This window comes from Budorcas taxicolor, chromosome 25 (assembly GCF_023091745.1).
Source record: "Budorcas taxicolor isolate Tak-1 chromosome 25, Takin1.1, whole genome shotgun sequence".
Classification (NCBI taxonomy): domain Eukaryota; kingdom Metazoa; phylum Chordata; class Mammalia; order Artiodactyla; family Bovidae; genus Budorcas; species Budorcas taxicolor.
The window spans coordinates 2062863-2074307 of record NC_068934.1 but is presented as its reverse complement, the minus strand read 5'-3'; the positions used below and the strand labels follow the sequence as shown (position 1 = coordinate 2074307).

At 48.5% G+C, this 11445-nt stretch overlaps 1 long non-coding RNA gene across 1 annotated transcript in view; it reads right to left on the bottom strand.

Moving 5' to 3' along the window:
- Positions 1-9205: 9205 nt before the first annotated feature.
- Positions 9206-11445, bottom strand: part of LOC128069067 (uncharacterized) — a 76190-nt gene continuing 73950 nt past the window's right edge. Inside the window, exon 4 of the long non-coding RNA XR_008201532.1 lies at positions 9206-9266. This is a non-coding gene — a long non-coding RNA (uncharacterized LOC128069067). The remainder of the gene's footprint in view (positions 9267-11445) is intronic.

Here is an 11445-nt window from a genome sequence, read left to right as displayed (position 1 = left end):
GTGAATAATTAAAAATGGGGAAACGGGCACAGGGTACATCTATATCATGAAATAACCACTCAGCAATTAAAAAACGAGCAAACAATTGATTCAAATACAACCTAGAGGACACTCCAAAGAATTATGTTGAGCAGAAAAGTTAACTACAAATGGCTACATTTTTGTTATATAAAAAAATAACAGATGTGACAAGATCATAGAAATGGAGACCCGGTTAGCAGTTGCTGTGGGACAGTGGAGGCGGTGAGGGCGAGAGGGAAGTGGGAGTCGCTAAAAGGGGACAGAGCATCCTTTGGTCTCTGTTCTGCGTCTGGACCATGCCAATGTCAGTATCCCAGTTGAGCTAGGTCCTTGTTCTACGGGTCTGAAGTCAATCCTGGGGAGAGCGAGGTAGAAGGAACACAGGATTGCTCTGCATGACTTCTCACAACTGCCTTGAATCTGACACAATCTCAAAATAAAGGCTTAATTTTTAAAAAGTAGCTATTCCTAGCTCTCCATCTGTTCAAAAACAGGTGGTAGGCTGAATTTGGCCCACAGGCTGTAGTAGTTTATACAGCTTAATGCAAACAACAAGAAACACTATACGTTCATTCAGTGGCATCTTAAATGTCAAAACTGTAGAGAGATCTGGACACAATTAGAGGTCTTAAAATGTGTCTTTATTAGCTTTTATAATTACGAAGTGCTTTTCTAGATGGCAAGCGTCCATTCCCAACCTAACCTGAAGGGGATAAGACCAGCAGATATGTAACCCCTCTGGTTTTAGAATCTTCAAAATCCTCTTTCTCTTATCATTGCTCTCATATCAGTATCACGCGCTCACCTTCTCCAGGTATATGCTGCCCCTGTTTTTCCACCTCCTGGATTTTCACTGCATCATGGACACAAGTGTGTGTTTTATTCAACTCTGGTGTGGGTCATGTAAATATGATCATTCTTTGAACAGGAGTTTTGTTTGAATTGCATAGACTGGTGTTCACTTTCTCAGTCTTTCCATTTCAATCTCAGTTTTGTCCACTGTGTGGCACACACACACAATTAACACCATTAAAGCATCTGTGAGGGCTTCCCAGGTAGCTCAGTGGTAAAGAATTGGCCTGTCAATGCAGGCGACACAAGTTCTATCCCTGGGTTGGGAAGATCCCCTAGGGGAGGAAATGACAACCCACTCCAATAGGGTTCCTGGGAAAATTCCATAGAAAGAGAAGCCTGGCAGGCTACAGTCCATGGGGTTCCAAAAAGTCAGACACAAAATTGAGCATGCATGCAGACACAAAGTATCTATATTCACATTCATATTAGAAAATCTTTGCTCCAATAATCATTATTCATTCACTGTGGTCTCAGTTTCCTTTGTATCACACTGTAATTATTTATATTGGCCTCTGTTTTTAAAAATTGTATTGTGGGGAATTCCCTGACAGTCCAGTGGTTGGGACTCAGTGCTTTCACTGCTGTGGCCCAGGTTCAATCCCTAGTCAGGGAGCTAAGATTTCCTCAAGTCATGAGGCACAGCTGAAAAAAAAAGCATTGCGATCCTTAGCTGATTGCATTTAAGGGCAGGGTGCTAGAAAGCTCTGTGCTCATGGGTGAGGCTTTGTGGAGCTTACCGACCAAGGGCTACTGAAGGTTAATCCCAAGTAGATCACTCTTTGACAACATTCTTGTCTTTAGGTCTTTTCTCCTGGGTCTGTTAAATTCCGTGGATAAGACACTTTACTTTTCCATCTTCCTTGACACATTCTGGGTGCTAGACATGGCGGGGGGGGGTGGGGGGGAGCTGCTCCCTTTGTCTTCATCCTGGGATGAAGTTCTCTTTTTCCCTCACTGTTGTCTTATCATCAGGAGAGAGCATGTATTTGACTCACCATCAGTAACCGGAGGTCTTCATTTAAATCATCATAATCTGCCAACACATGAGGAATTAAAATGGCAGGAAGGGTTTAACATGGCATCTGGGCTTGTCATCACTCTGTGTGTGTGTGTGTGTGTGTGTGTGTGTGTGTGTGTGTGTTAATTTCTGTTTCGGTTTGTCATCATTCTTTGTGTGTGTGTGTGTGTGCGTGTGTTACTTTCTGTCTCGGTTTGTCATCAGTCTTTGTGTGTGTGTGTGTGTGTGTGTGTGTGTGTTCATTTCTGTCTCGGTTTGTCATCATTCTGTGTGTGTGTGTGTGTGTGTGTGTGTGTGCGCGCACGTACATTTCTGTCTCAGTTTGTCATCATTCTGTGTGTGTGTGTGTGTGTTCATTTCTGTTTTGGTTTGTCATCATTCTTGCCCCCAGCCCCATAGTTATGTCAAGAACATGGACTCAAATGATCATTCTAGATACAGCTGAGATTAGTTCTCTTCACCAGAGATGGTTAGGCTAGAAGGTGGGAAGTCAAATCCCAAACCTAACTTGAAGGAGGAAGTATTTGGATGTGGCATCTTCTTCAAACTCCTTTTTCTCCTGCTTTTCGTTTTGTCAATATTATGCCAGGATTGGGGGCCCATCCTCCCCAGCTGTATGCCCTCCTAATCGTAGATACTTCATCAGAATGGATCAGGGTGTTCCAGGAGGAGGCAGGAGATTGCACCAGTAATGTCTATAGATGGGTCTTTTGGCTTTAAGTTTCTGAAATTCAAATAGTTTCTTTGTGGGGTGGTCTGGAAATCTAACCATCTAATACGTACCTTTATTGATTTGTGAAAATGTGCTCTGAGTTCCATGTAGCAACCTGACATGCCAGTAACAGGCTAAACACCAGCGCAGGGGACACACTCCCTTGGGGCAGAGCTCCAGACTCGACGTGCTGGGTGAGGGCAGCTCAGCAGGGAGTTCCTGGGGGCTCTTCAGAAACGGGTGGTCCCCAGTGGCGGGCCTGAGCTTTCCCAGTGGCTCAGCAGGCAAAGAATCCACCTGCAGAGCAGGAGACGCAGGAGACTCAGGTTCAGTCCCAGGGTTGGGAAGATCCCGTGCAGTAGGAAATGGCAACCTACTCCAGTGTTCTTGCCTGGAGAATCCCATGGACAGAGAAAACGGGTGGGCTACAGCCCATGAGGTCACAAAGAATCAGACAGGACAGCAGCTAAGCACACACGCGCGCAGCTGTGAGCCTAGGGGGGAACACGCCGTCCTGCCTGGGGCCCCCTGATGAAGGAAAGGGGCAGTGAGAACCGGACCTAACGCAGCCAGGATGTCTCCGCGGGGGCAGGGCTCACCTTGGATGCTTGCATGAGAGGATCAGGAACGGGGAAGAACCGTCCGTGTTATCTGTTCTGCTTGACATTTCGCAGAGTTGACACAGTATCTGGGTATGCATTTATATATACAAAGCAAGGATTTAGAGCATGTTATTTTTTGTGTTTTGCCAGTTTGACAGGTAAAACGGTATTCTTTTATCATTTGAACAGGAATGCCTCTGTTTATAAAGATGTGCCTTTCCCCTCGTGGCCTTATCGACCATTTAGTTTTTTCCCTCTTGTGCTCTGCATTCTTTGACTTGTTCAGAGCTCTTTACTGGTCATCTCAGAGCTCATCATTTACAGGAAGTAGACAAACATACATAAATTTTGTAAATGTTCCTGGAACTTGAAAAGACAGCCTCTGTTTTTAGAGACAGAATTTGATATAAGTCAGATTTATTGATATTTTATTATGTGGTTTGGGTCTTCTAAATCCTAATTTTTTATTTACTTGCCCTGTCACGAGCTGAAAATGGTGAACTAAAGTCTCCACTTATTAATACTAATAGGCTTCTACCACCCTTTGTAGTTCCTGTAATTTTTGATGATAAAAATGTGATTTTCCACATGTCTATAATTTTGTATCTTCATTGTGAATTATACACTTCATCACCATGTGTCCTTTCTCTTAGATTTTCACTACGATTTACCTGGAACAGTGAGGCTGTAAACACTGCCTCCCTTTTGTTTCTCTGACAATGTCATTTTTTCCTGATTACAGATATAAGTATTTAAAGCTGTAAACATTCCTCTCAGCACTCCTTGAATGGCATTATTTCCACATGTATCATTGATATATCATACTTTTTGCCCATCAGGTGTTCTGAATCACTTCAAGGTGTATCTTTTTTTATATAGCGTATACTTGGATTTTCCTTACAATCCAGTTTGAGTCTTTTTCTTTAAGTGTATCGGGACCATTTACGTTTACACACATGACAGCTATTTGGTCTTGCTTTCTTCGTCATATTTTACATGACACGTGGTCTCTCCACTAATGTTTTAAAATAACTTCCTATATATGACTGTTTCCTTTGTTTATGTATGTGCTATGATCATTCAAGAAAAAATCTATACTCTCTTACCTTTCAACGGCTACCTTATTTACAAATCTGACCTTGAGATATCTAAGTGTGGTCTTCTTTATGTTTAACCTTGCTTTAAATTGTTATAATTCTTGAATCTCTGAGTCTCTTTTTCATCGTTTTTGAAAATTTTTAAGTTAATTTTTATTTCTGTCCCATGTGTGCTCTTAAAAACTGATTATTCTCTCTTGAATGAAAAGATCTATATTTATCTACTAGATTGTTTATTAATATTGTAATTCAAATCTGTATCTTTGTTTTTTTCAGCTTTTGATCTATCCACTTAAAATCTCCAACTAAAACTGTTGATCTCTTTCTAGTCGATTGTAGTCACTTGATTTATATTTTTTGATGCTATATTGGCAGCAACATACATATCCATGATCATAATATCATTTGTTACTAATAATATATGACACCCTTTGCCCCTTACAGCCTATTCATCTTGTAATTGTTTTGCTAATGTTAAAATTACTGCCATGGCTTTTGTTCAATCTTGTTGACATGTATTTTTTCCATCTTTTTACTTGTCGGTCTTTAATATACTTCGGCTTTAAATATGTCTTTTGTGGATATTACTACATCTTTGAAAACCCAACCTGGCAGGGAATTTCAATGTCTCTGGAGAATCTAGGTGAAGGAACTAGATAGAAAGACCTTCAAGGAGGCTGTAATACAGTTAGAGGTAGAAGTAATTCCAGGTGGAGGGCCTTGCGGGAGGAGTTCCTCATGGACTGCTTAATTTGTTCTAGTCCAAAGAAGGTGGTGCCTTGGGAGTTGGGCCTAATCCCAAAAAGCTCACTGTGCTCTCTGAAAGAGTGGCTGTGATCCATGTAGCTAGCTGTGCTTTGTTCCAGTCAGAAAAGGAACAGTCACAGGCTGGAGAAGTTTCCTTCCTGGGAGGGTTCAAAGACAGACAGCCTTCTATACGATGGGGAAGTGAACAAAGGAAGCATAGACCCTTAACCATGGCATCACTGAGCACCCAAAGTTCCCTCTGGTCTACCTTCCTGAAGTTATTACTCAACAGCTCAAGAGATTAAAAGCTTTTTGAAAAGACTGGCTCCTTTCCACAGACCTGGCAGGTGGGGAGATAATACGGATGACCCAGCTGGAATACACTAAAGTCAGAAACATTTGCCTTGTAGAGTAATGAGCAAATACTCAGAACAACAGAGGATAGCCTGGCTACTGCAGGACACAAAGAGGCCTAACAGAGTGGGTGAGGCAGGACACAGGCTCACAACTGTGCTTCCCTGGTCTTTGAAGCACGGGGCAGGTGGGACAGGACTTCAGAGTATGTGCAAGTGCCTACGCAATCCTAGTACAGATATTCTGGAAGGATCGGGAGGAAGCTACTCATCTATTTCCTTGATCCAAAGATTCTGTATCTCATTTTTAATGTTTAAGCAAGTCTGTGGCAAATACTGATGAGAACATAGAATTAAACTTGGTTCCTAAAAAAAAAAAGTATTCAAAGTAAAGCAGATAGAGACTTTCCTGGAAGTCCAGAGGTTGTGGCTGTCCCTTCCAGTGCACGAGGTGCGTGGGGGTGGGTTCGATCTCTGGTCGGAGAGCTGAGACCCCATAGGCCTCACAGCCAAAATGCCCAAAACACAAAAAACAGAAGTAATATTGTAACAAATTCAATACAGACTTTCAAAATGGTCCACATCAAAAAAATCTAAAAAAAAAAAAAAAGAAGCAAAACAGACCTCTTCAGGTGACTAAGCATCGGGGGCATTTTTAATATGGAGCTATAAAAGATAAACATATCCACGTACACACACATACACATACATCCACACGCGTGTATGTGATGGCAGACTTCCAAAATGAAATCTAAGAGCCATAATTGCAAGAGATGTCCTTCTTTCTCTGCCTCTAGCAAGTAAATAATGATGTTAAGATCCTTTCGGGGAAAGGAGGACAACAATCATCTCTTTCACTGTCCTAAACAACCCTGAAGCAGGTGTTAAAAACCATCACCATCTTACAGATGAGTCTGGCCTCCTGTTTCCTTCCTGGTGGGTCATGAAGGATGCAGGAGGGAAGACGGCGTGTGCTGCTCTTTGAACCAACCGAGCAGGAATTAAACGGGCGACTTTAGAACCAGCAGATACACAGACACATCTTGGTACAACTTTCTTAAAACACGTCAAGTAACACCTTTCAAACCAACGACAATGGTTTTGGGGGGTTTGTTTTGGCTGCACCACATGGTATGCAGGATCTTAGTTCCCCAAAAAGGGATCAAATCCAAGGCCCCTGCACGGGAAGCAAGGAGTCTTAACCACTGGACCACCAGGGAAGTCCCTAACAATGGCCTCTATTCCTGTTTCTAATCTGATTCCTCTTTTGGAATTTGCTTTTCGAGAAACCGTAGGCTCAGAAATGAGGATTCCGAAAACCAAGAGGCCCCAGATCCTGCTGAAGAACCACAGCACAACTTTCTGTGAAACTCCTAATAAACCCTTCAACTTGGCTTTGAAGCGATTGAATAACTGGGCATCATTTAGAAGCTGTGTCGCAAATCATAACCCAGTGCCTCCACAAGAGAGTACCATTTACCCTGAGAACTGTTCGGTTCCACCCAGCAAGTCCCAAGTAAATTGGCATTTCGTTCCTGCCAGGAGGGGGCTCACATCAAAGCTGTGTTCACTTCCAGGAGTCCATTCTCAGCCCGCTGCTGGTGACGGTCCATTCACCAAGCCCACCTGGTAAGTGCCTCCACTGAGAATCCAGGACCAGTCCACCAGGCCTCCGGACGGACAGTAAAGAGGGAAGCAGTGGGAGAAGAGAAGAGCCAGAAGCACCTGGAGGCTCTGTTGCCAGGCTGACACACGGTGCCCAGGAGGCCAGCCCCCAGGCACGCCCTGGGGTTTGAGCACACTGACAAGAGGGAAGGGAAGGGCTGTTTATTGAGCGCCTACTGTCCGAGGCCCAGTGCCATGTATCCCCCAACACCCTCTGCATCAGTAGTACCATGACCTTGCCTGACGCAGTGCGCAGCTGCAGCTCACATCGTGGATGACCAAGGTAACCTGGCTAGCAAGGGGGTGGGGGAGGACTCAGTCCTTGCTGCTGAAGCCTCGCACTCTTCTCACATCACCCCCAGAATGTCCTAAGCATGAGCACTAAGACGCGTTCATGAGGAGCCTGTGGAACAGGCTTTTCTCTTCCATCACCATGAGGGTGAGAGATTGAGCAGGTATCAGACACTCGGTGGATAAAGCTGAATCACAACAGCCTGTTGGTCCAAAGACGGTGTCTAAGACTGTCCACACGTTTTGGGGAGGAAAGCTTGCTTTAGGCTGGGAGAGTGGAGAGGACGAAATTAGTGTTTATTAAGAACCTGGCATGCCCTGGCCCGAGGCCCTGCCCCTGACTCCTGCCCCAGTGAGTGTCCTGGGGGCGATTGCCTCCAGGCATCCCCAGACCAACAAGCTCCTTTGAGAACCAGCCTCTGCACTTGATAAAAACTTGAGCAAATCTTTTTCCAGGGCCATGGCACATGTCTCCCTCGGAGGCACACAGAGCTTCAGCTGGAGCCCTTCCTTCCAGCAGCTACTTCGTCTTCTGAGAGACTCACTCCAAGGGGCTGCATGTCCCCAGAACACGCCTTCACAGTCGGAGTGAGTCACGCAGCCCGCGAAATTAAACAAGTGCTCCTCTCCCCACAAACCTCCCCCAGTCAGCAGTGATCATGGAACAGACACCCTTGGAACAGCTGCCAGGCATCTGACTTTAGAAAGGGGCCCGCCGCATCCAGCAGGCAGGGCAGCAGACGACGCCGGAATACAACGAAGCAGCCCATCCAGCCTGCACCCAAAACTCAGCCAGACTGTGCCTGCCGGCCCCTCTGCAGGACAGAACAAAGCCTGAGCTGGACCTCCAAGTCCAGGTCTGTGGTGCTCTTTGCTCACCGGTGTCTAAAGCGCTTGTGGACAACTCTTCGTTCGCTGTAACAGACCGATTAATGCCTCCTTTCTGGCCCTCTCGAGATTCTCTCAATCTTAAAACGAGCCAGTCAAATAGCATGATTTTATGGAGAGTGATTCACAGTGGGGAATGAAGGGCAAGGTGGACAAAGCCCCGGGGACACTGCCCAGCCAGAGGGAAGACCCCCACAGACAGACACCACCTTCTTGTGGTCCCTGAAGAGCAAAGACTACCTCCTGGCAAAACAAGACAAACGTCCAATTTAAGGCTATTATCTCCTTTATTCAAAAAATAAATATTTCACTTTTGAATCGACATATATTTCAAATCACATGAAGCACAGAGAAGAATTACAGTCCCTTCGGAAATCGTGAACACGTGTAGCAAAGAGTCATGTTCAAAGCAACAGGGATGGGGTAAGAAGCACTGATCCCAACTGATCCGTGACCCAGAGATTCCTCCTCTCACCAGGTGAAGCTGTCGACATATTGATTAGAGGAGAGAAACACACACACACACACACCACACACACACACACACACACACACACACACACACACACGGCTTTGAAGTCTGAAAGGCACATGAAGTGGACCATAAGGTGTATGGCACATTCAGTGATAAAACGTTCCCTATTCCCTTCCCGAGAAAAGTGGAGAAACTTTAATCAAGTCACAGACCAGAGAAGACAGGGGGCCCCTGCTTAGAGCTCAGGAGACCCTGCGCACGGAAGCCGCTCGTCTGCGCCCTCATTCGGCGCTGGCGGGGCGCGTGGCCACGTACACGAACACCACGATGAGCAGCACCACCACGGCCAGCGTGGGCAGCACCACTGTGGTGATCTGCCGCCGCGCCTCCTGCATGGCCTGCTTCCGCTCCTTCTTGTCGCGGGACGTCTCCTTCTTGGGCTTCCCCTTGAGCTGCCGCATCTTCCCGGGCTGCTAGGAGGGCGCGTCTGGAGCCGGTTCCGACGGGAGGACCACACCCCTCAGGTCAAGGCGCCGGATCTCCTGCGAGAGAACCACGGTCAAGAACCAACAGAGGCAAAGGGAAAAGGAATCCAGAGTGAAAGGCAAACGCTAAACCAGGAGGAGGATCTGCGAGTCGAGGCCCAGGGGGAAGGACAGAAGAGGCCTGGCCATGCCTCCGGACGGCGGGCGGCGGGGACAGGCCAGGGATTTCCTGGGCAGTGAGACAGGGCTTCTCAGCCCCACGGCAGTCGGCCGGGCGTGGGCACAGATGGACACCAGTGCAATGGCACCCACTCCAGTGTTCTTGCCTGGAGAATCCCAGGGACGGGGGAGCCTTGTGGGCTGCCGTCTATGGGGTCGCACACAGTCGGACACGACTGAAGCGACTTAGCAGCAGCAGCAGCAGCTTTCGTGGTATGAAGAGAGCGCTGACTGCCGCCTCCCCTCAGCGGGTGCAAGGCACCCTTCTCCCGCCCAAGGCTCCATGTACTTACCTCGTTCTAAACCCACCATCTCCCCAGCCAAGCCCAGCGCCGTACCGCCCACGGCTCCCCCCGACCGGGGCCGCCTCAGTGGGGCTGCAGAGAGCCGAGGCACCGCTGCCTCTGCCTCTCCATGGGTTCCCTCGCCCGCCCGCCCACACCTCCTACGCGCCAGGCTCTGCTCGCCGGGCTGAGGAAGGCGTGGCACCCTCGGTCTGTGCGCACCGAGAGCATGCTCCAAGGATGCACCCTGGGCTGCAGGCAGAGTGGAGAGCTGGCACAGACAGACATAATGGGAGACCGGCTGAACCCACGGCCCCACCGCCCACTCAACCCACGTCTGTAAAGTCTGTGCCCCGGGGAAGCGCTCCGAGGGTGCAGCGGTGCTGTTGGGGGGCGGGGAAGGAAGGAAACCCGGGGGTAACTCCGTGCAAATCCCATCCCGAGTTTAAAGCAACAGAAACAGGCTGTGGCCGAGTTAAATTGAGTTTAGGCTGTGGCCTTGGGCACTGCACGGGATCAAGAACAGTGTGACAAGGGGCTTCCCTGGTGGCTCAGTGGTAAAGAACCCGCCTGCAATGCAGGAGACGGGGGTTCGATCCCTGGGTTGGGAAGATCCCCTGGAGGAGGAAACGGCAGCCCACTCCAGTATTCTTGCCTGGGAAATCCCATGGACTGAGGAGCCTGGCTGGCTGCAGTCCACGGGGTTGCAGAATCGGACACGACTGAGCCCTCCAGAGCCAGCGGCCATCCCGGGAGCCCACTGACACCTTCAAGGCGGCCTCGGGCTGGAGCACAGCCTGGCCGCTGCCTGGACCCCGGCAGGGTGAGGTGGACCAGGCAGGCCGCTGTCACTGCTCCGGAGGACCCCCCCGGGGCCCAGCTTTCCTGCGTCACCACGTGCGCATGACCAGACACGCTGAGGCCCAGTACACCCGCAGCCCAGCCATCCAATGTCCACAGCGAGGCGAGTGCTCTCTGAGTACAGTGAAGGAGCGGAGGGTGAGTACTGGGCAGGGAAGTAAAAGAGACAAACGCCAACCAAAACCTCCCGGGCCCTGGTAGGAATCGGGCCCTTTGGGAGGCAGAGGAGCAGCGGGCACCCAGTACTCCTCTAAGAGAGACATGTGAAGTGGCAGGACATGGAATGTGAGTTCCCAGCTGGGAAAGGACGCCGTTCTTAAGAAAGGAATAATGGCTATTTTCCAAAGCCTGATGGACATCATATGTTTGCCTAAATGGGGCTGCCCAGAACATTTCCTATTTGCTGTTGGCTGGCATCATGTCATCCCGCTACAGGAACATCAGCCCTCTCGCACTTTGAGAAACTCCGCCTGACTGGACAATACAAAAAAGATGCTGGGGTCTGGGGCGAGAGGAGTGGCAAGAGCCTAGGAGCCCTCTACCGACAGGCCACTACTTTCAGGGCCTCACAGGTGCAGGAGCCCCTGGCTTTACAAACTCTCCTTTTTTATAAACCCTCCTTTTCAAATCCTTCAGAGAACTGGCAGGCTAACCTGGGTTCAAACTGAGGACGATCACTTGCTGGCTGAATGGTTTGGGGCTTCACAAAGCCTCAGTGTCAGAAGTTCCCAGAGGCTTAAAAAAGCCTCATTCCTGAGGATAGTGCAGGTCTGGCCAGGACTTAGAGGACAAACACAGGCTCGGTGGTGGCCTCCCTGCTCTCAGTCACCTGTGCCATGGGCCTGAAACACAGCCTGGAGTGCTCCTTCGGC